This window comes from Orcinus orca, chromosome 2 (genome assembly GCF_937001465.1).
Source record: "Orcinus orca chromosome 2, mOrcOrc1.1, whole genome shotgun sequence".
Classification (NCBI taxonomy): domain Eukaryota; kingdom Metazoa; phylum Chordata; class Mammalia; order Artiodactyla; family Delphinidae; genus Orcinus; species Orcinus orca.
The window spans coordinates 69,202,602-69,227,164 of NC_064560.1; positions in this window are offsets into that span (position 1 = coordinate 69,202,602).

A 24,563-nucleotide genomic window follows, 5' to 3' on the forward strand; every position below is an offset into this window, starting at 1 on the left:
TCCCTTGGTTTGGGTGGGGTGAGAGAATTGGAATTTTCTCTAGAGAGAGACAATGTTTTCTCATCAGGCTTATCCTGAGGGGTAGCATGTCTCTCCCACCAAGAAGGAGAAAATAGCATTGATGATAATTTGTTGGTTGGAATAACTTCCCACAAGAAATGAAAGAGAAGTAAAAGGCAGAACAAATGACTAACCTTTGCCTTGCCTTAGCAGAAGAGCTGGTGAAATTTAGAAATATATTCATATCTTTATTCACCCAGGCTCTCTACCTGAACCAACAACTATGCATGAAACTTTCCACATTAAACTTTCAGTTCCGGAAAAGTTCATAGCATCTTCTAAAACTGCACTTGGAGGTGACGATATAACATTCCTTTGGGCCTGATGCATAGAGACTTAGAATGTGAGGACTGAAAAAGGTTTAAGAGGGGAAAGGACGTTCATCTGTGTTTCTACCATGTGCCCAACACTTACGTTAACAATCCTGGCTGGATGCTTTATATGTATTATTTCTAATGTCTAAGAATCCTACAGAACAGGTAGTTTACAAAAACGGAAACCGAGGCTCAAAGCAGGGTAAATAACTTATCCAATTTCACTTGACTCTAAGATGCTGGTTTGAGTTTTTAACCCATATCTATCTGACTCCACCCTCTAAGTTGTGCTCACATCAGTTAACTCCAGGGAATATAAAAATTATTCCCTTTTCTATAACTGTTTGATTGTGTGAATCACATAGTATTTTATTTCAGCATTCACATAATTTTCTCTTCTACAGGTCTGTGAATGTCTGGAGCACAGGGATGGTGTTTTATTGGCCTCTGAATCCTCAGTATCTGGCAAATGGTAAGTGCCCAGAGTTATTTGTTCAGCTCAAGTCACATCATTAATTAGCCATAGAGCCAGAGCTAAATCTAGACCTCTTGACTCTTAGTCCAGAACTATTTTACCACCAAATTATTACTTTTAGATTTTTAATCACGTCCAGTTTCCAGATTATTCTCCCCATAAAACCTCCTACATCCCTCATCCCAAACTCTGCACATTAGTTCTCGGAAAAGAGGGAAGGTTTTCATTACAACTCCAAAGGCTTTGCATTTGTTGAAGTCTTCCTGGGTGCTGAGGGTCCAGGCTCACTATGTGCTAAGCCCTTTCATGTGAATTTGCTCATTTAATCCTGACAACTCTCTGAGATACAGGTTGTGATTAACCCCATTTTACCAATGAGGAAGCTGAGAAATAAAGGTAGTAACTAGCCAAGTTCTCAGAACTGGGAAGGAAGTCCAGAAAGTGTAGCTCTAGACAGGCATGGTCTGAAAGATGAAGCTCTCTGCCCCAAGTGGGAGCAGAGAGGGAGGAATGTGGCCACAGTAGAAATCTAAGATTTTATCTCCTTTTTGTGATATACCAAGTAGGCTGTGTGTGTGTGTATGTGTGTGTGTGTCTGTGTGTGTCTGTGTATGTGTAATAACTGCTATATTTTGATCCTAAAGATACATGGCTAACACCAGGTTCTGAGGACCATTTAACTGAAATCATCTACTCCTTTTAATCCCTGCAAATTTCTACCCAGAGCTTTTGAAACAGGTTGCCGAGCACCTCCCGTGCTGAATCTGTGAATACTCTGGTTTCTTACAAGGTCATGTGGAGGATAAGATTTAGCACATTCCAGGGAGATTATGCTCAAACTGCAAAAACCTGAAAAAGCATTGATAAAGGCTTAGCTGCATTATTCTGAAGACGGGTGTTGTGGGATATATACAGCAAACCTCACAGGGTTCTGAGGCTTATATTGTTTTCTATGCCTTTTTTTCCCCCCAGAGATTCTGAATTCTTCCTGGATATTAAAATGCAATGATACAATGAATTGAAACAGAAAAGCATCAAAAATCATACTTTGAAGCATTATAGGATATATACGACATTATGCACAAACATGGAAGGGGATTTGAATACAACAAACAACTCTGATGCACACACATATTTATATTTGCATACATTTAAAAATAATAGTACTGGAGGCAACAGATTTGCAAACCCCTAGCCAGAGCGGGTGGGGGGAGCAGCCACCGGGGGAACTAGCCGTAAGGGGATGACTGTGATGAAGAAGTATGTGGACAGGGAGGGAGTGGGTTCAACTTCGTCAAGTGCAGAATTATCATAAGTCATTAAAGTTGCAGCTGAAAGTCGTATTTTCATCACTGGGGACTTTCGCTAGTTCATTCATTCTACAAACATTGAGGAGCATTCTTTTTTTTTTTTTTTAAGATGTTTTGATGTGGATTATTTTTAAAGTGTTTATTGAATTTGTTACAATATTGCTTCTGTTTTATGTTTTGTTTTTTTGGCCCCAAGGCATGTGGGATCTTAGCTCTCCAACCAGGGATTGAACCTGCACCCCCTGCACTGGAAGGCGAAGTCTTAACCACCGGACCACCAGGGAAGTCCCTTGAGGATCATTCTTACCACTTGGGTACACTTATCCACAAAACAGGCAAAGCCCCTGCCAACTAACTCTGCACTGACTTTGAGCTGTATGTTAGTAATTTAGTCATGTCCACAGTCTTAGCTTTTTGGTTCAGTCCGAAACAACAATGACAACAACAAATGTGCAGGTGTAAAATGATGAAAAGACACAAGGAACAATTTAGAGAATTTATTTTGGATGGAGGAAATAAACATCATATCTAACAAGAACGCAGGACAGTTACTCAACCAGGGCAGTTTTTCTCTAAGTAGAAAGACCTTGCATCCTGAGGTTGGTTTAAAGCTGACGCAGTATCCTTAAAACTGAAGCTTGTTCAAGGGAAGAGGAAGGCTGCCGGGCAAGCATCAGGCACAGTGCCCTGGGGCGGGAGTAGCTGCCCATGAGAAGAAGCTCCAGGAGTGTGAGGAGAATGCCTGGACTCCTCTCCGTCCACAACACTCGCAAGGGACCCCCACCACCAGTGAGGCCAGACTTTTTAAAAACCTTGGATAGCAGCTTTATGGGAGACAGACACCAGATGACATTATTCATAAATTCTAGTTTGTTTATTTGCTTCTCCGCTTCTACCTCCATAAAGCAAGTTACATGAGGCAAGGCGTTCGTCTCTCTGGTTCAAGGCTGTATTCCCAGCTCTTAGAACAGAGGCTGGTCGGGAAGGATGGAAAAGTGATAGGAGAGGGGCAGGGAAAGGAGGAAGCTTGGTTTCTAGCAAATTCTATGGGATCTATGTGTACCTAGATACACACACATATGTACACAAATATACATATAAATTTACATAGGAAGCTGTACATTTTGATGAGAAAAGCATAAATTTAAACATTCAGTGGAGCAGTTTTTAACAAGTACTTTAGAGCTTTCATTACAGCTTAACCTAATGTATTTTGAATGGAGTTTGTAGCACATCATACAGTTTTACATGATATTCAATGTTAGAAGACTATACAGAATTCAGATCAGATGCATATAATACAATCAAACAAAGCACCTTAAACAGAAAGTGGTTAAGTGATAGCCATCTGTTGGTAAGTAATTGAAGCAACCTTCCTCCCACACGGGGAGAGCACCACTTTTCTGTGGGAACTGCCCCTCTCCTAGACTGTCAGGGTGGCTGTCCTCAAATCCCAGCCTATTGGGTAGGGACAGGTCCAAGATTTGTCCCATGGTTACTCAGGCTTGGTCAGGGGTGCATATGACCCAGCCTGGCCAATGACCATCCACCCCTAATCTCTCACTCCCTTATGTCTGGATTGTAAACCTGAGGCTTCTGGTACCCTTCTCTCCATCCACTGGGGGAGAAGTTGCCTGATAATAAAACTCACAGGGGAAATGGAACTGAAGGCTGGTGGGATACAGGCACCCAGGACATGGAGACAGTGTCCAGGTGTGGCATGCCTGAAACCACACTCCAGCACTTTCTGGGAGGTGTTTAAGCTGCTGCAAATGAGTTTCGGTCACTTTCAGGTTAAAAAGCGCTGAGTACATTCATGTTCACACACACGTTTTGGGAAGAAAAAAAGTTTTCCATGCATAATTACAATGGCTGTGCATTCTTGTCCTGAATTTGGTCTTTCTGTCCTATGGCTCCCAGAAGTACATCTGTCTGGCCACGACTTCTCAATCTGATTTCATCAGACACAGTCACTTGGCATGCATTTCTACCCCAAACCTACCCCACTACGTTTGTTCCTGCTCTGGAACAGAAATATAATTGGGGATGTAATGTGGTGAGAATCATTTTCAGGGGTTCTACTTTGATCAAGAGACAACTGAGCATTCTAAATCTGGCCCCGCCTGGACCATGACCTTACACAGCTCTTCACCCCATTGCTTCAAGATTTTTCACTTATTTGTGGGAAATAGTATTCGCTAAATTTGATTAGAAGGGATATTATGACTGTCCTAGCTCAGGCTGCCACAAAAAAAATACCATAGACTAGATGGTTTAAACAAAGATTTATTTCTCACAGTTCTGGAGGCTGGAAGTCTAAGATCAAGGTGCTGGCCTATTTGGTTCCTGGTGAGGACCTTCTTCCAGCAGACGGCTGACTTCTCTCTAATTCCTCATGTGTCACCTTTTCAGCGGGTAAACATGGAGAGAGAGGGATCTCTCTTCCTCCTCTTAGGGCTAATAACCCCATCAAGAGGGCCCCACCCTAATGACTTAATGTAACCTGATCACCTCCTAAAAGCCCCATCTCCAAGTACCGTCATGTTGGAGGTTGGGCCTTCAGTGTATGGATTTGCAGGGAATGCAAAGATGCAGTGTGTAACAATGACATATAGTGATAAAAAACATCTTTGCAAAAGGGAACACGATAATTTGCAATTCCACTTTTTAGATGTGGCTGGGACTAGTTTCAGGTATGATGTACAAAATCTCTGATATTTTTGATGATTTAATAAGCCAGTTGCTAATAGGTAACTATTTATACTACCTACATTTCTGGGGGCATTTATGAGCGGATCTCAATTATTAAGGGATTCTTATTTAGGTGCCAAGCAGTTATATTTAATTCAAAGAATTTCAAGTCAATATCCTATTGTGCCATCTAGTTAGAAAACTGTAAGTTACAACCTAGTTGTTGAGAAATATTTCTGAGGGCCTATGAAAGACTAGGTGGGAAAATATTCTATAAGATTGTGAGCTCCATCCTACCCTTCCTGGGCTTGTATCTCTTCAAGGAAGATGATTATTTCCCAGTGTATCCCATTAGGGAGATGTGTTATTTCTAACACACCCATTCAATGTTGTTCAACCATCATTAGGCCTCCAGACAGGGAGCACACCAGCCCAGAGTGAAAGAATTCGCCCTTGTTGTAACCAACTGGGAATTGGTATTGATTGAACAGCATATTTGGAAGAAAGAAAAGCAAGGATGACACACTGGTTTGTCATGCCTGATTTACTTGAGAAGTGAGAAAAATGCTGACCTGGGAGAGCAGTGACCCTCAGAACTAAATACATGTGTGTCAGATAAACTGCGAGCTACTCATTGCACTGAGGAATCAGCACATCTGGTGAGGGGAACATCTCTCAGTGGAATGAGCCAGCTGTGCAGAGGAGGTAAAACATGATTGAGCTTATTTATGAACACTGCTTGCAAACTCAGCTCTTGGCAACACTGGGGATGACCTTTTCCCCTAAAGTCTTCATGTTTCTTCTTTCTTGTCTTGGCAACTACTGAAATTGAGGCACTGGTTCTGAGATTAAAAGGCTGTCAGTCAGCAATGTTTGATGTGATTCATCTTCTCTGAGGAGTTACAGTTTTAGGAAACTGGTGGCTGCAGAGTTCACACACTAGTCTAATTTTTCTACGTAGAGAAGAAAAAGACAATGCAGGACCAGACTGGAATGGCAGAGTAAGCATAAGTAGTTTTCATTCTCCAAATGAAAGTACTTCATGTAACACCTCTTTGCTATAAATGTATGTTTACTTTTAAAAACTATTTCTGGAGCAGATTCCCTGGAATGCCATCGGGGAAAATAAACCATCAACAGCTGTCTGAGGAGTCTTTTGTCCATATGAAGCGCATTGTAATAATTCTGAGGGAGGTGGCCAGATGGAGGAGAAAGAATGAGAGTTCTGTAGTTGAATATGTCTCTGCTTGAATCCGGATTCTGCTCCTTCTTTTTTTTTTTAACAGGAATCAGATGTAGTAGATTTGTTTTTTTTTGTTTTTTTTTTTTTTAGTTAATTAGTTTATTTATTTTTGGCTGCGTTGGGTCTTCGTTGCTGCGCATGGGCTTTCTCCAGTTGCAGCGAGCGGGGGCTACTCTTTGTTGTGGTGTGTGGGCGTCCCACTGCGGTGGCTTCTCTTGTTGCGGAGCACAGGCTCTAAGCGATCTGGCTTCAGTAGTTGTGGCGCACAGGTTAGTTGCTCCGTGGCATGTGGGATCTTCCGGGACCAGCGTTCGAACCCGTGTCCCCTTCATTGGCAGGTAGATTTTTAACCACTGCGCCACCAGGGAAGTCCTCTGCTACGTCTTGTGTGACATTTGACAAGTTCCATAGCATTGCTAAACTTTAGCTTTTTAAGCCGTAAAATGGTATGGTAATTTGTATCTCAAACAGCTGTTGCAAGGGGGAAATGAAGTGATGTATGGAAAATGACAAGCATAGTTGCTGCCTAATAAAACGCTGATCATCATTCCTGCTTTGGAAAGTGGAGGGATGGATTCATATCCACTGAGCAGTGTTCTGCGATCTCATTACTTACCTTAATTCCAGACAACACATTAAATAGATTGGTAAAGAAGAAACTTGTTTCAGTGCATACTTTGTGATTTAGAAATTGAGATGAACACGTTTCCTGTCTTAACTGAAAGCAAACAAATGTCACAGTGGCAGGCATAAAGTGGGTGGCTTAAATAGGTCAGAACTCGAGTCTCTGCCCAAGATGTCAACGGTGGTTTAACATAACATTATCAAAATAACACATTTTCCTCCAGAGTTGATGATTTCAAAGATACTACTTTATGACAAGTAGTCTGGAGTCTCAATAGCTGTTATGGAAAAAGGCCTTACCAACTCACTATGATTCAACAAAAGTTTAACTCAGTTTTTTATCCAATGATCCCTCTTTTATAATTACAATCGAATACCTGTATAAGAGACCTTAATTTTTGGTCCTATTCCTCCCTGACACTCTTCTTTGATATTTCATATTTGTTATACCATGATAATGAAGTCTAAGGCAACCTTGTTTTAAAAATGTAAGTAATTCTATTTTTAGTTTTTTAAGGAACTTCCATACTGTTCTCCATAGTGGCTGTACCAATTTACATTCCCACCAAGAGCACAAGAGGGTTCCTTTTTCTCCACACCCTCTCCAGCATTTATTGGTTGTAGATTTTTTGATGATAGCCATTCTGACTTGCGTGAGGTGATACCTCATTTCAGGTTTGATTTGCATTTCTCTAATAACTAGTGATGTCGAGCATCTTTTCATGTGTTTGTTGGTCATCTGTATGTCTTCTTGTGCAGTAGAAGCTAACATAGCATTGTAAAGCAACTATACTCCAATAAAAATTAATTAAAAAAATAAAATATTCTAACTAAAAAAATGTAAGAATAATTGATCTAATGGGGAAATATGGGTTGCATTTGGATTAGAGAGCAATTTTCAGATATGTTGGAGAAATGTTGTATTAAACAACCCAGAATATTTTCCTCTAATTTAAGCAGGGAAAATCCCACTCTCAGGAAGCAACGCTGTATGTATTGATATATGACCCCTGTCTCAGTCTCAGTTATCTTTGATTTTCCACTTACACGTTATATAAATATTGATGACAAAGTTCTGTGCAGTAACAAATTATAGTTAATATATTTTCCATTACACTTGTTATTTTGCTACCATGGTGAAACAATTTTCTTGAAATTAAGTATCATAAAATATTTGAGACTAGGTTGCAGCTGAGCAATTGAGAAAGACAGATGTGATGAAATTAAAGAAGGATGGTGAATAAACACACATGTGCACTGACTTAGAAAACACCAGTTTTTTCAATGAAAAAAGAGATTCGATGCAAAGCTTTCACTTTTTATTTAGCGGTCTCTCTTACCTCTTCATGAATGATGGCTTCCTGATACAACAGCCATGCAAAAATTCAACAATTGATTGTGTTCTGAGTAAGCCATATGCCATGTAAGCCATGATTTTTCCTTTTGTTACTTATTGGTAATAACTTATTGGAATGTTCACAAACTAAATGAACAAGCTCCTTTGGCAGTATATGAACACCATCTAATTCGATGCTGGGGAAGAAAGAAGAAATAAAGCACCATTTGTTTAAACCTACTATGTGCCAGGCATGGTACAAAGCACTGTGGAACCATTGTCTCCCTAATTTTCACCACGGTCCTGGGAATCAGGTATTATTTCCCCTTTTTATAGAGGAGAAAATGAAGACAGCAAGGGACTTCTCCAAAGGCTCATGTGTCAGGTTTGAATTCTGTCTGGTTCATCTGATCTCAATCATCATGACCTTTGCCAAAATTGTTACTGAGCCATCAGTAAAAGTGGATGCAGGATATAGATTTGGTTATCATGGATCTGAACATCTGGCAAGATTTGGGGCAATTTGTACTTTGAATGAAAATATCTTTCATTTAGGAACAGTATATGATTACACAGTTTCTTGGAGTTATACATTTGACCTTGATATTAAATTTAACTGCCCATATCTTAAGGTAGCAAGTTCCTTGTGTGTCACCCTGAGAAAGCTGTCATGGCCAGGGTGCTGCCATTGGCCTATTGGAAGGCAAAGTGAGTGAACATGTGGGAACTAGAGATTGGTCCTTCAGTAAGCAAACTGTCCATGCATCTGAAAATCTTTGAGAGCCAACTGATGCTGACATGAGTCTCTGAAACACAAGGTCATTGTCTGGGAGAAATTATGCAGGTACCTGAAGAGTTAAAAGCAAAGCGGCTAAGATTGAAATTTCAGCCTCTTTCATAATTCCTGTATTTCTTTTTAAGACAGTTAAGAAGGGGACAGTTTGCTCCTGTATCAGTGTTCAGGGGAGGGATTAGTTTGCAAAGTTGGTGGAAATTTCCAGTCATCTTTCTCCCCTTGCAAGGATCCCAGAGTCTTGTTCAGCTTAAGATTTTCAGCGTGATGAAAATTCACTCCACTGGACAGGCAGGTAATGCAACCTCTTTTCACAACAACAGCCTTCTTTCTTTGGGGCATTTCAGCCCGGCCATTCAGGTGCAGGAAGTATGCAGAAGCAGGTGGGTAGGATTTCAGGCTTCAGCCACTGCTTGGCAGTAATCCCTCCAGGTAGATATTTAATTAAGCTGAGAAAGTCAGTGTACCATCCATCAGGTAGCATGTTCTGGCATAAACCATTTACTCTCTGAGCCACAATGTATCAAAAGTATAAAATGAGTTTTAGTATGAAGTGGTATGACATAAATGGAGAGTAAGCCTAGTACTGACTCAGCAAGACCTTCTGATTACAAGAAGGCTGGTTTTTTTTTGTTTTTTTGTTTTTTTCCAAAAGTCACTCAAAGAGAACAAGTGGCTCCCGTTACAGGTATCAAACCCTGTAATTGAATCGCAGTCCCCAACTGAACCTGCTGTTGAAATGTCACACACCCAGCCCATTTGCTACTCAGAGTAGGTATGTGCCCTACAGACACGGCCACCTCAAAAGAAGCCTTGCAAGGGCTTGGCTTGCGGGATCTGAGTTGACTTGCATTGTACATGTGTGTTGAATAATGACTGGAATCTGACTCATGCAAGAAGGAAAGGGTACATTCCAAAGAATTATCGTTTGTGAATTCTGGGAGGTGATAAGACAAGGATAGCTTTCTTCAGCTTACTGTACATGCGCATCAGAGGTGCAAATATCATGAAGGCCAGGGGTCTGGTTCTCACAGTACGTAAGGTCAAGTAGAGAAAAAAGCCTGAGCCCCACAGAGGATGCTTCACAGGAAAGGGCAGCCGGGGAAAGATGTATGGCATTTTAGACCTTAAATGCCAATAGGGTTCAGAAAAGGAAGTGATGATTTAAGGCTAGGGAAATCTAGAAATGCTGGTGGATGAGATGGGATTATAATTTTGCTTTGTAAAATGAGTGAGATTTTATTCGGAAGAGAGGAGGAGAGGATACAGCAGAGAGGTGAGAAACCACAGGTGTGATGGGCAAGGGGTGGGGCAAAATGTTCTGTAATAATGAGTTACTTTTGGAAAGTGGTAAGAGACAGGACTGGAAGGGTTAACCAGGGCCAGTTTGTGAGTGGCCTCAAATGGAAGGTTATGGAATTTAAGCTTTATTCTGTCTGTAAAGGTGGTAGAATTTTCAGATGTGTGCAGAGCAGATTGGAGGGCATAGGATGAGCTGTTCATCCCACAAGTGTCACTGAGAGTTTAGAGAACGATAGATGCTTGGAACGCAAAGAGGAACCGCACCAGCGATGGTCTATAAGAGCTCTCAGAACAGTATGAGAGACGCATGTGAACACAGTTTGGCCACCGTTTAAGAAGGAACCAGAAGGAGGGTCTATTAACAGACCACTGTAGTCCAGGTGGGATGGAATCCGGACTTGTACTAAACTGGGGGAACAGGAATGTGTAAGAAGGAGAGCCCGCGCGAGTGACTCACAGTCAGAACTGACATTTCAGGAAGTCAGGAGCGGTGGGGGGGTGAAGCTGGAAGAGAGGTTTGGAGATCACCTGGGTAGGGCTGAACGGAGGTGGTGCCAGAGGTTGCTGAGTCAGAAGGCTGCAGCTGGCCTTGGGCTTGGGGACCCCCCAGGGGAGAGGCAGCAGAAACATAAAAAAAGACCACGGTGAAGGAAGTGACAACTACAGAGGCCACCAAAAAGAGCTCAGAAAGGAGTGGTCGGCACTGTAGCCTATTAGCCCTCTGTCTAGGGTCTCTCCATCACACTCTGTATGGCTTCCTGAGACTGGGTGGGGTCTGGCGGAGGGAAAAAATGCTCCCTCTCACTAGTTTCTTTGCCACATTAAAAAGCACACGGGGGGCTTCCCTGGTGGCGCAGTGGTTGAGAGTCCGCCTGCCAATGCAGGTGACACGGCTTCGTGCCCCGGTCTGGGAAGATCCCACATGCCGCGGAGCGGCTGGGCCCGTGAGCCATGCCCGCTGAGCCTGCGCGTCCGGAGCCTGTGCTCCGCAACGGGAGAGGCCACCACAGTGAGAGGCCCGCGTACCGAAAAAAAAAAAAAAAAAAAAAGCAAAAAAGCACACGGTCTGGGTGTAGAGACGGTCACTGCTGTCTGCCCAGAACAACTTCACCTTTTCCTTTTCCTCAGAGCCTATCTAGGATTTGCTTTTCAATGCTGTTCCTGTCCAGCCCTCAGTTCAACTCCACTTCCTCCGAGAAGCTCTTTCTGCGCATGCGCACCTCTGACCCACATTCCATCCCTACCTTCTGCCCTCATCCCACCTCCTTCTTTCTCTTTCAGTGGCGACCAGATGATGGGGGTTTGGATTTTGATATCGTCATTTATTGCCAAGACCTCTTTCAGTCTCAATTTTCTTACCTGGGAATGGGGGCGGGGTGGGGAACGGAGATAAAATATTTACAATGATAAAATTGAGAAAAATCTTGTTTGATGCTTAATATATTGTCTGGACCATTATAGGTGCTCGCTAAATATTAATGTCCTCTCTTGCTTCTTTCCCTATTAAATGTTTAGTAGTCAGTGAGTTAGCATACAAAAGACACTCAAATGCTTATTGAATTAACCCCCCTTTCTGTCTCTATTAGAAATTAAACATTTTAAGGGCAGGGTCTTCTCTGGGTCCTGCATGTAGAGTCTTGTGCATGGTGCCTACTAATTAAATATTTGTTGAACAAATGAGAAATGTCACTGGGAAAGCAAGGGCACTCCCAAGTGAGGGCTGACTGCAATTTTACACCGTGTGTGTCTGGAGAGGAATTGGGTCTGAAACCCTCATTCTCTCCCAGAACGGGCTCTGGACCCAGATTCTCTCCGCTATCTCCAAACAGGTCCCTGCTTTTACAGTTTAATGAAATGTTGCAGTGGCCTCAGGAACACAGGAGGAAGTCATTAATCAGAGACACATATGCCACTCCTTTGGAATCTGTCAAACACGCACTTGAAAAATCATCTGTATATTTTCCACAGGTGACAAAAGCAATACATCCTAATCTCCTACAGAATATCAAATCCCACCACCAAAACAAATACCTTGTGACAGGTGATAGGTGTTTCCCCTGACAGTCCCTGGCACAGAAATCTCCCCTCAAACCAGTCTCTAAAGGAAAGTAGAAGAACAGTTGAATTTGCCAACTAGCTCCCTCCCCACACCACATGGTGCAGCGCCTAACTGACTCACCATAAAAGATGTAACACTCAGTTGACCTTTTGCTTATCTATAAACGCAGAATGAGCTGCATGAACACTGATCCACCAAAGAACCATTTCAGGAAAATTTATTTCTTTTTGCTATCCATAAAAATAAATTGCTCCTCACAAAGGAGAGACAAAAAAATCCACTCTCTTGTCCTAATAAGATTATTATGAAAGGGGTGTTTTCTCTGAGCAATCATAACTAGGTGGCATGGTGTCAATTTTTTATCAGGCTTTGTTACCACACGCAGATTGTCCGGGCCTCCAGGGAGAGGGCATGCAGTGGGCTGGCCTTGTTTTTTTTTTGCTGATGTTGTGATGGGGTCAAATGTTTCTAATGTAGGTAAACTTTTTCTTATCATTGGCCTCCAACTTTTCCCTGATATAGGGTGAATGCTGAGGGGAAGTGTGGAAGCAGATTTATTTTTTAAATTTTTTTGGCCTCGTCTCATGGTATAAGGGATCTTTAGATGAGGGAGGGTGTGATGCTCGCTCAAAAATGTGCTTACACCCACATGCACACACACTCACACTCAGTGATGCTCCATACAATACTGGTTCACAAAAGTAGGAAGGAAGTTCTGCCATTGCAATAAGAAAACATATGTGTCCTCCAGCTTTGGTATTTCTCAATAGTCTTCACTTTAAGTGTTTCTGTGACACTTTGCTCAGCTAACAATTGGTCAGGGTACCTGTGCTAAATGCTCTCTTGTGTCCCTTTGAAGCCAAGAATGAAATTAACCACAGTATAATCCGTATCTACTTTGTACCAGGAAAGACGCTAGTTGCTTTACAGAAAACCCCGTCTTCACCATAGGTTGCTGTCTCTTTTTGAAAATAAGGAAACTGAGGTTTGGACAAGTGAGGAACTGGGCTAAGGTGCTACAGCTAATGAAGAACAGAGGTGGGAAAGTCACCTTCTCCAGGGTTAGGGATGACAGAACTCCCAGGTGAGACGTGAACTGGGAGACCAGCAGGATGGTGTTCTAGGTGCCTAAGATGAGTGGAGAGCCAGGACCGTCTGGATGAAGTGGGACAATCTTGTCAGATAGAAGTTTAAACATGGTTGAGGTTCCAGGAGAGACAAACAATGTCTTTCTTATGGATAGACTGTTGTGAGCCAAACCGTAGAAATAGCATAAGTTAAGAAAATACAAGGAACAAAATTAAATTAAAAAAGTCTTAAAAATTATTTCTATTATTTTGATTTACTTATTCTTGACATCATATATGTATGTATGTGTATATATACGCATATATACATATACCTGTATGTGTGTATATACGCATATATATGTATACCTGTATGTGTATATATGTATAGATACGTATATATACTTATATATATATGTTATATATATGTATCTATACATATATACATATGTGTATATATATGAAAAGTGCCTCTAGGCAAAAAGGAGCATATAAAAAAAACACATAATCTTACCATGTGTAGGTTAATAATCTATATTTTAACATATATCCTTATAGTTTTGAATTAAATAGCTGGGATTTGACTACACGAGGTGTATTTGTTTAGTCTATTCAGTTTGGTTTTTTTTTTTAATTAGAGCTAATTTGGGGTTTCCCTGGTGGCTCAGTGGTTAAGAATCTGCCTGCCAATGCTGGGGACACAGGTTCGAGCCCTGGTCCGGGAATATCCCACATGCCACAGAGCAACTAAGCCTGAGTGCCACAACGACTGAACCTGCACTCTAGAGCCTGTGAGCCACAACTACTGAAGCCTGCATGCCACAACTACTGAAGCCTGTGCACCTGGAGCCTGTGCTCCGCTACAAGAGAAGCCACCGCAGTGAGAAGTCCGCGCACCACAATGAAGAGTACGCCCCCTCTCGCCACAACTAGAGAAAGCCTGTGCACAGCAATGAAGACCCAATGCAGCCAAAAATAAATAAATATTAAATAAATACATAAATTAGAGTTAATTTTGGTAAAGTATAATTTACTAAAATATTATTGGCATGAAGTGTTAAAAATATTCTCTCAAGTTATTTAAAAAATGTCTTTTATACCTGTAATTATGTCTCTTTTTTCCTCCTAATATTATGTGTATGGTGTGTGTGTGTGTGTGTGTGTATACCTCTTAGGTTTTATTATTCTTAATCAGCTGTTCATCCAAGGAACTCTGGTTTCCTATTTAGAGACCACATTTGAAGTGCTAGGGTACTCCTTGCTACTGAATTGGTCATGGTTTTCTATTGTTTTTCAGTGAACTGAGATATGAAATGTTTTTAAAATAAAATACTTCATGGGTTCATACTGATACTGCCAATTCACATTCAGAACCACTAACACTTTTCTTAACCTCATCAATATGCCAGGTACACCTATACTGAAAATCCCGGTTACCAAAGAAACTGACATGATTTCTCATCTGTTTTGTCCAAAGGGGCACATGCCACAGTCTCAAAATTATAATATAAACACTACTACCGTCAATGTTTTCTGTAAACATGTTAAGACTTTTTTTAAATCAGTTCTTAGGGAATATAGCACTAGGGATGAATAGTCAAATAATTAAATTTCTCTGGGTGATTATGTCACCAAATTGGTACACTTTTTTTTGCTTTCAATTTTTATAATAATACAAAATATTAAATGATTCCAAATCTACAAAATAAAATATAGTCAGCTATATTCTCTGTTCCCTTCATTCATTTCTCTACCTTCCCAAAGGTAGTAATTTATTAATGTTTTAGTCTTTTCATTATTTTATATTTAATATGTTTTATGTTAATAAAAGAAAATATGTGTATGTATTTTAGGTTTACTATAAGAATATATAATATATGAACTGTGAATATAAGAGATATTAACATATTATGAACTATGTTAATATAAATATGTGTAAATATAAGAAAATAATTTTTTGCCCCTCCTTTTAGATGAATAGTTTCATTCTATAACATTTTTCTTCACTTTGTCTTTCCATTCAACAAGATATTCCAGAGGTTATTTCCTACAAGGATATAGGATAGTCCTCACTCCTTTTTATGATGGTATAGTACTCCATTTGTGATTGATCCATAGTTTATTGCCCGCTAGTGATGAACGCTTGAAAAGTTTCCAATGTTTTGCTATTGCAAATAGGCTGCAATGAATACCCATGCACATACTTCATATTTTTGGCCATGTATTTTGGGATATATTCCCGGAACGAGGATGGCTAGGTCAAAGTAAATAATAACTAAATCAAGGGTTTCCCCAACTCTCTCCTCAGGTTTGATAATTTACTATAACAGCTCACAAAACTCAGGTAAACACTTACTTATGTTTATCGGTTTATAAAGGATATTACAAAAGATACAGGTGAATAGACAGAGGTACATAGGGTGAGGTCTGTAAACGTCCTGAGCACAGGAGTGTCTGACCCTGTGGAGCCAGGATATGACACCCTCCTGGAATGCAGATGTGTACACCAACCCAGAAGCTCTCCGAACCCTGTACTTTGGGGATTTTTATCAAGGTCTCCATCATGTAGGCATAATCAGGTATTAACTCAATCTTCTGCTCCTCTTCTCTCCCTGTAGTATGGAGAGTGGGGTTAAAAGTTTTAAGCTTCTAATCATGGCTTGGTCTTTCAGGGACTAGCCCCCATCCTGAAGCCCACTGAGAGTTGCCTTATTAGACCACAAGATACTCCTATCACCCAGGAAATTCCAAGGGGTTTAAGAGCTCTGTGTCAGGAACTGGGATCAAAGATCAGACTTTAGAACAAAAGATGCTCTTAGAACCCCTATTGCTCAGGAAATTACAAGAGTTTTTAGAACTCTGTGACAGGAACCAAGGGCAGAGAACAAATGTTTATTTCTTATTATGTCACAATTGACATAGCTAAAGTTCTCAAACTCTAATGGGATTTAGGTGATATGTTTTCCTGATTTGAGTTATTTACAGCAAATATATTTGAGGTTAAACCATAATATAAATCATGTTAGTGAATTACAAATGTTAAGTAGCAAAAATTTTAGGCTTGTTTCAATATCCTATTTAAATATTAAATGTGTATTTGAACATCTTGACTTATTTTTTTTAACGTATTGTTGATCTTTGAGTATGCATTGAATGAGAGGAAGCAAGTCACAACTCCCATTCACTAGCAGGAGGCAGTATAGTATGCAGGCTAAAAAACACTGGCTTTGGGATCAGACAGGCCTGGGTACAAGTCCTGATCCTGCTACTAGCCATCTGTATGATCTTAAACAAGGGCATTTTAAAAGTGACAAGATAGAATTGTACCACTCAGGTGAAATAACACATGCAAAAATATTTATTATGGCTTTTACCCCCAGAACAATGCGAATGGAAATAGTATCCTTTTAAAGAGGGTGCTTTTTTAGACGATTTATTCCATTAGTTTTTTCAAGGTCTAAAGGTAGTTGTGGTGCAAACATACCTGAAAGATACTTGAAGTCAGGCAGACACATATGTGAGGAGTTCACTTGTTGCTGAATATTTGCTCTGATCTAACTTGCTTTGGGTACTGTACAGTCAACTGAAAGATATATAGTTTGGACCAGAAATCTTGGAAATTTGGACTTCCTCAGAGTTGGCTGTTGTTTTTCCAAGTGCCAGATTTTCATCCTGTCACCCTTCAAAGACGTAACTTAATGTCACTTCTGACCACCCAAGCCTCGGTTTATGCTCCTCTTGTCTGTTTCCATTAATCTAAGTACATGGTATCATAATTTCCTGGTTTTCTAAACAGTCTCCCACTATCCCTGGAGCAGGGCTGGTTCTGAATCATTCATTACTGTTTCCCCAGTGTCGAGAAGCTGACACTTAACAGAGGCACACAAAAAACATTTTTGAATGAATAAATAATAAGTAGATTCCTTTTCTCTATTTGAACAAAATAATATTTTTGAAATAGCTCCTGGGAGAACAGTAACAATACCCAATTATAAAGCTAATTTATAAAGCATTTCACTTAATAATAAATAATTTATTGATCAATAACATAATTAGTTAATTATTTGATCAATGTTTTATTGTACATTATACAGGATGTCTTCTCTCACATAGCATCTCTAGTACCCAAAATAATGGTAATATGTAGTACTTCTAATTCGTCATTTTACAGATAAGCAAGACGTTATGCTAAGCCTCATGAGAGTGAGTTTGCTGTTCTCTTGACCAACAGGTGTACAATAAACTCTAATATAAAGCAGCTGTGAATAGAATATTAAGGACCTCATACTCACCCTTTGGATCTCAGCAGAGGAAAGACTAGAAGGTTAAAGAAAAACTGCAAGGATCCTTCTGGATCATCTTGTAAGTGACAGCATGGTGTTGGTGCTGGAAATACAAACATAAATAAGACATGGTCTGTTCTTGCAGAGAGCACTCTCCAGAAGGTAACAGAAATATGCCAACAAAGGCATGCCATGTCATAGGTGAGATACCAAGTTGAGTTGGAAGCTCAGTCAAGTCACCAAGAGAAGGCAGGGAAGTCCTGGTGGTGAGAATGGTTAGACAGCCAGGTGTCCCCCATCCCATAGACTACAGGGAGGGACAAACTCTCTAACATTGTGGCCTCTTCTGAAGGTATCCAGAATTTCAGCAGGCCAGAGGGTGGGATGGCCTGGAAAGTTGCAGGGAGTGCACCTGTAGAGGAAGGTAGGACCAGAGCACAGCGTAAGGGACCATAGAAGGGATGAGCATGTTCAGATTTGAGGGGAAGGTCGTCATTTCAGTCTGGGACTTGTCAAGTCTCAGATGCCTTGGCACCATGAGATGTGCCCTTGGGAGTACAAGACTGGGGCTCCTGAGAGGGGTGAACATCACACAGTGCTTTTGCAGAGAGAATGAGGGCTTTCCAGACTGACAGCTCTATGGCAAGGAAAGGAGTGTCTGAGGAACCACAACTGTGGGCAACAGAGGTATCCGATTCACCAGGTGATGAAGGTCAAGTCTGGAAAAGGTTGCAGTCTCCATCCTGAAGCATCTTGGGTATCACGCTTAAGAGCCTATGCTTGATAGGTAACAGCTTAACCTTACAACCTTGAATAACCCTGGAGTTATAAATAAATTAAAAAAATTCTTACTCAGCTTATCTTGTAGAATGTGTAAGAGTAAACAATATATCTAATACTTTCCAAGTCAATGTCAAGTAATGATAGAGGACTGAGTGTGTGTGTCTGTGTGTGTGTGTGTGTGTGTGTGAGAGAGAGAGAGAGAGAGAGAGAGAGAGAGAGAGAGAGAGAGAGAAACAGAGAGAGAAAGCTGTTCCAGAGACTCCCTGAGCCCTACAGATAGGAAGCAGGAGTAAACACTATCTTCAAATGCAAGAAGCAATATTTACTGATCCCTCCCCCAGAGCAAGGAGCTATGCCAAACCTAGAAGGAAATAATGTATTCCTTACTAAGAACCTGCCACAGAGTAAAAATAAAAGAAAAAGAAGAAGATTTTTAAAAAGAATACAAGTAAAAATTTTTTTCAAAACTCCCATCAAGGAGGAGCACAATTCTCTAATTTTTTTCACAATAGGAATGCCCTCTGTGTCTTTAAAGTTGCAGCATGTTTGTTCCTCATGATTAGGTTATATTTATTTTTCTGTTAATTGATCAGTGTGAAGCATCTATAAGTCAAATATGACTACCTTAATCTAACCTTTCAGTGTGTCTCTGGGGTTCTTCTCACATTTCAACTGAGATTTAATTTTCCTTTTTAAGGAACCACTTAGGAGACTTAGAAAAAAAATCAAAATGCCAGTGCATAAGAGAGGGCTCCACATGCCCTTCATCCTCCCATGCTTCTCAACGCGTCCACTAACTGAACCTATTCCCCGGCCCAGGGCACATCCATGCCCAAAGTAAAATCTGAATTTACCTGTGTACCTCTGGATGACTTACTGACCATGGCTGTCACATTGTCATGTTTTTTTATTAAAGTCATAATTTATAAAACATGTGGATGTAGGATTGCTGAGAAAGAAAACCATCCTGTTCCCTGGCATTCTGTGGTATACTGCATAGTACCATGAGGAAATTAATTGCCCCTTCTAAAACTGTGGGACACCTCATTATGCAAACCTCCATAAGGTGCAGTCTCTGCCTGAGGCCCCCAGCCATGCACTCCACATCTGGTTCATGTTAAAGTGGCTTGTGTGTATTAGTATGTGATGAGTAAACAGGGATGATGCCTTACTGAAATAGTAGAGCACCAAGGTGCCTCTAAGTTGACCAGTTATCAACAGGTCTTTAGTACAAGAGGGGCAACCAGGAAATTGAGTTAATATTTATTACTCGAGCCCACAACTCACATGACTTTTAGCCCAAATATGGACTCCAACTACAAAGCTAAATCCCTAGAGAATTGAAATTCAGCATTGACTTGGTATTACTGTGACTATGATTTGTGTATTTACAAGTGGAATATATATTGTTTAATATATGTCAGAGCTAAAAATCAAGTGGCAATTGGTCTACACAGTAAAAAAGAATAAATTGCAAATTCACACATGTGGTTTTGCTTAAAACTTCTATTCCAAAAGATAATTGTTTCCCTAAATGATAGTCACAATGACTTAATGTACTTATTAGTAGTTATAACATTTTTTGGTAAATATGTTGGAATTTCTGTAAGTATGTTTGAAAATATTAAATCTTAGGTATTAAACAGTCAAGAGTTTGAGTGCTAACACTACCAATCAATGTAAGAGATTTATTTATAATAAATTTTGATAATAGACATAAATAAAACCAAACATAAATGTTTTAAAGTTTTTTCTAGTACAGTCAAATAGTAGCATTAAAAAGTTTCTGTCATAATAATTTATTTAAACAGGTTCCATATAACTGGAAAAATAAGTTACATTTCTTATCCCAATAATATAAAGATAGGGAAACATAATATTTCATAAATTGTGTAAATTGGCACAACCTTTATCTTTAGGCAGGATAATTTGACAATATGTTTCAAATACTCTAACTGTGAATACTGTCTCAGCAATTCTATTTCTTGAAATTTTACTTAAGGAAATAATGAAGACTGGGAGAAAACTTTCAGATACATAAGAATTAATAATAGCCTAATCTATTACAGTAAAAATTTGAACACAACGTTTAAGGGTACATCAATCTGAACTTGCTAAATAAATAAATATATATATATATATATTCCTTATATATATTCTCTATATATCAATATATATAGTGTATAGATATAAGTCAGGTGGGCCCCAGGCTGAATAGTTTCTCCCCTGTGGACAGAAACTCCATAATAGCAGAAACTCCATAAAAGCAAAACTATAGAGGAGGCTGGGCCCTTCTCAGATAAGAGAAAAAAGATCACATATTCCTCATTCTTTAAGTCAAGGAGACCTTCCCAACCACACATGCACAGAAAGGCTCCTTGAAGGTCAAAAATGGAGGGGGCGCCACCCCATAGTAAGTGATGTCAACCTACGCATAGGCTTCTCTACTAGAATCCATCTTGGCTAAGAGATGTGCACACACAGGTGAGGACACTGAGATATATCAAATACAGACTCAGAACCAGGCAAAGCAAGATGATTGGTCAAAGGAAACCCAGAAGAAATGCCCCTAAAAGTGGTTCAAACTACCATGAGGGCGTGACTCTCTCTCTGAGCCCGCCTGTGTGTCTATCCACGTGTACTGTACTCTTTTTCCTCCTAATAAACACTTTACTTGCTTCACTACTTTCCATCTCTATGTGGAAATTCATTGCTACACAGCTGACAGGCCAGAGCCTTGTCACTGGCCACTGGTCCCTGATGGTCTAGTGGCTAGAATTCAGTGCTCTCACTGCCGCTGCCTGACCTTAATCTCTGGCTGGGAACAAAATCTTGCTTCAAGCCACTGCAGGCCAAGGCCACCTGAGATCAGATATACTATATGTATATCAGTGTATATCTATTAAATATATCTCAATACATTATATATATATCAGTGATTTTTATCTAGTTGTGGTTTATAGTTTTTAAAAAAATGATTCTGTGTTCTCTAATTTAAAGATGCATGTGCAATACATTTTTAACTAGAAAAATAAAAGTTTTCCATTATGAAAAATAGCCTAATCCAAAATTATTCTAGGTAGCTATTCTACACAGTGGATAATTGGTGATTCCATTTAAATAGTCATTCAATAAATACTTGAGCTTATAGTTGCATAAATGAGTATAAAGGTGTTAGACTTCAGAAAGCATGGCTCAGAAAATTAAAAAGTTTCTACCAGAAATTAAAAGGGAAAATCCCAAAATATCCTGGTTTCCAAGACATATTTATCTGTTCAAGGCAAAAACAAAACAAAACAAAACAGTTTTCTTACACAATTATCATTTTAACAAATGTCAAGATGTATCTTGAGACATCAGCATTGTAAGCATAAGTAATAAAAATACTTTTGTAAAGGATTTAAGGATTACAGTAAAGGTTTTATTATTTGTGGTCCAGACCAAGCCAGGGTGACCCTGTTATATTTGGTTTATCTCAGGTACAAAATGCCCTATTTTTTGCCTACCTGTGGTTTTTGAATTTCTTAATCATATAGAAAGCAGTAAATGTATCGCTTTTTTCCTCTACAACCCCTTCTGGCAGTCAATTTCCTGCCATCAACATATGGATTTGACCACAAAAGTTGTTTAGAAATGTTTTGATTTTGTATCATTAAATTGATACTGTGATTCTTGAATAGTTTTCTAAAATATAAATGTAACAAGAAATGCTGATCAATGATTACATACTTTTTGTATCATTAACAAACTAGGGACATATGACAAGAAACTTAGAAGTTAATTTCTGTCTGGAAGTTTAAAAAGACCCTGGATTTATAATTTACCTTTATGTGTCAGAAGTATTGTACTGGCCATATCAGCTTTATTGAGATTAGGAACCAAGAACTATCTCACTGACCACTGTAGGTTATACCTGCATACTTCTAAATGCAGTGATGTCCTTTTTCTCTGGGACCCCCATGTTTGTTCATTTTCCTGAACTGTCAGGGAATGACATTCTTTACCACCTCTGAGTAGATTTTATAAACATGGGACTCATGTTAATTTTTCCTGGAGTACTTTATAGAGTACAATATCTACATGTGAAACGTGTTCCTTATTCCTTAATAGTGAGCATGACTGACAAATAAAATTTGAGCCTTGGTTATATTTATGAATCACATGTATCCAATAATATCCTGATAGGAAAGAGGATACATTATTACTAGTTGCACTCAGGTAGACTTTATCTCATGAAATCTCCAGAAGTCACTGTAAAAGGAAGCCAGAGAGTCAAAAATATTAAGAAAGTTTATTTTCAGTGTGTTCAAGAAAGTAAGATTTTGGAGAAGACTAAAATCTTCCATCACCAAATTAAAAAAAAATAAGTATTTAGAGGAAAAGTAGTTAAATTTCCAAGGTTATTATAATTATTTTAGTCTGTTCACAGTAAAACAAAGAGCAACTGATTTATATGATGATTGAGTTTGGGTTAATGGGAGATAGTCAAAGGTTTATTATTTGGGGAAACAGAACCAGTCAGAGTGACCCTGTTATTTTTGGTTTATCTCAGAGTTCTCGGAGGACAAAATGTTTTTGGTATTTTGGTTTTGTTTTTGTTTTTTTCCTGATTGTGACATGTGAGAGATTTAGTGATATTGGAAACAGGGCACAGTATCATTTTTGTTTTCTGTAATATAAAATGATTGCTTTGAGTCCCTTAGAGCAAACACATTATATGTATCTTAGATATGGCATGTAGACTTTCAGCACACAGTCACACACACTTTTCTCCATTTGCGCTGCTGGGAACTTTTTTCTATCTTAATGCCAACTATAATCTCCTCAAATGTACTCTATGGAGAAGCAGGAAAGGTGCCTTTCAAATCTCCTAGGATTTACTTAGAGCTAAATTGTGGGCCCCACTAAGATCAAGAGTTGAACAATAGGTTTGGATCCTGATCTTTTTTGAGAAAACTTGCCTTTTATCTCTGATATGAACTAATAAATCAAATTGTATCATTGTGAAGAGGGACACACTTGGCCATGAGTGGCACAGCCCTGCTTGTGGCCTGTCACTCAGGCCATGGGTCTCAGCTTGCCCTGGTCAGTTACACAGGAGGTGAGAACCCTCTTGAACATGCTGATGAATCTCCAGCATGGCTTTCAGCAAAGTTAAACAATTTAATATATTGAAACATATGATATCCTTTTGAATTTTAGTTATTTTATAATTTGGAAGGAAACATAAACCTGTCACCTGGATATTTGCTTTGTATGCAACACATTTTTTTCCTTAATAAAACAAAGTCTTCTTTTGAAAAAGATTTCTAGGTATCTCATTTGTCCTTTTCATTTTGCTTCCCCAGGGAGAATTATTGAATAATTTTCTCTGAGTGACCCAAATAAAGAGATGTTAGAGAAGAATTTTAAGGCTTCACTGTCAACTTATCTTAAGTAGATTATGTATACTATGGATCCATCTTGGGATCGATCTCCTTTCTGACTACATTAAGCTCCAGAATATGATACGTCATTAAGAGTACATCTTATCATGACTACAGGATATTTATTTAGAACCTCCCATTCTGGCCAGTTGCATGCCCCTCTCTGAATTTGTTAGTACCTCTACCTTTGTTCTGTGCTAATTCTCAGGTGTCTGAATGTCAATATCAAAGCTAACTTTAGCCTTTCTCTTCCAAGAAACCATTTTTGACTGCTCTGCCCAAGTCTGGCTTCTTCCTTTAGGACTCATTTGAGCTTCTATATACTGAGGATTGTGTACTGTTCAAGGCACAGGGGAAAACATAGACAAATCAGAGTCTCTAACTTCATGAAGCTCATGGTACAGGAACCAAGACAACCTGAGGTTCTCAATCAAGTCCCACTTTACACACTGAAAAAAATTACCTTTCTTTAATTTCTGCATCTGAACTCAGAGACTGATCATGATTTTGGGAAGCCCTCCTGAAGAAAAACAATATAAAATGACAAGCATAGAATGAGACAGAAACCCTCAGTGGGGCCTGAGCAAGTGAGGCCCCAAGGGTTAAGCCTCATGGGCTTCTTGGTAAACCCTCCTCTGCCTGTGTTTGACCTTCCCCTTGAGGTCTTGACATATCCATCCTTGAGAAAGAGAGCTGATTTATGCTTATTCTTCAGCAAGTTAATATATATGAACACATTCACTTCCCAGTTCTGTTTTTAGTAACTCTTAATAAATACTTGACTGCAGGATTCCTTC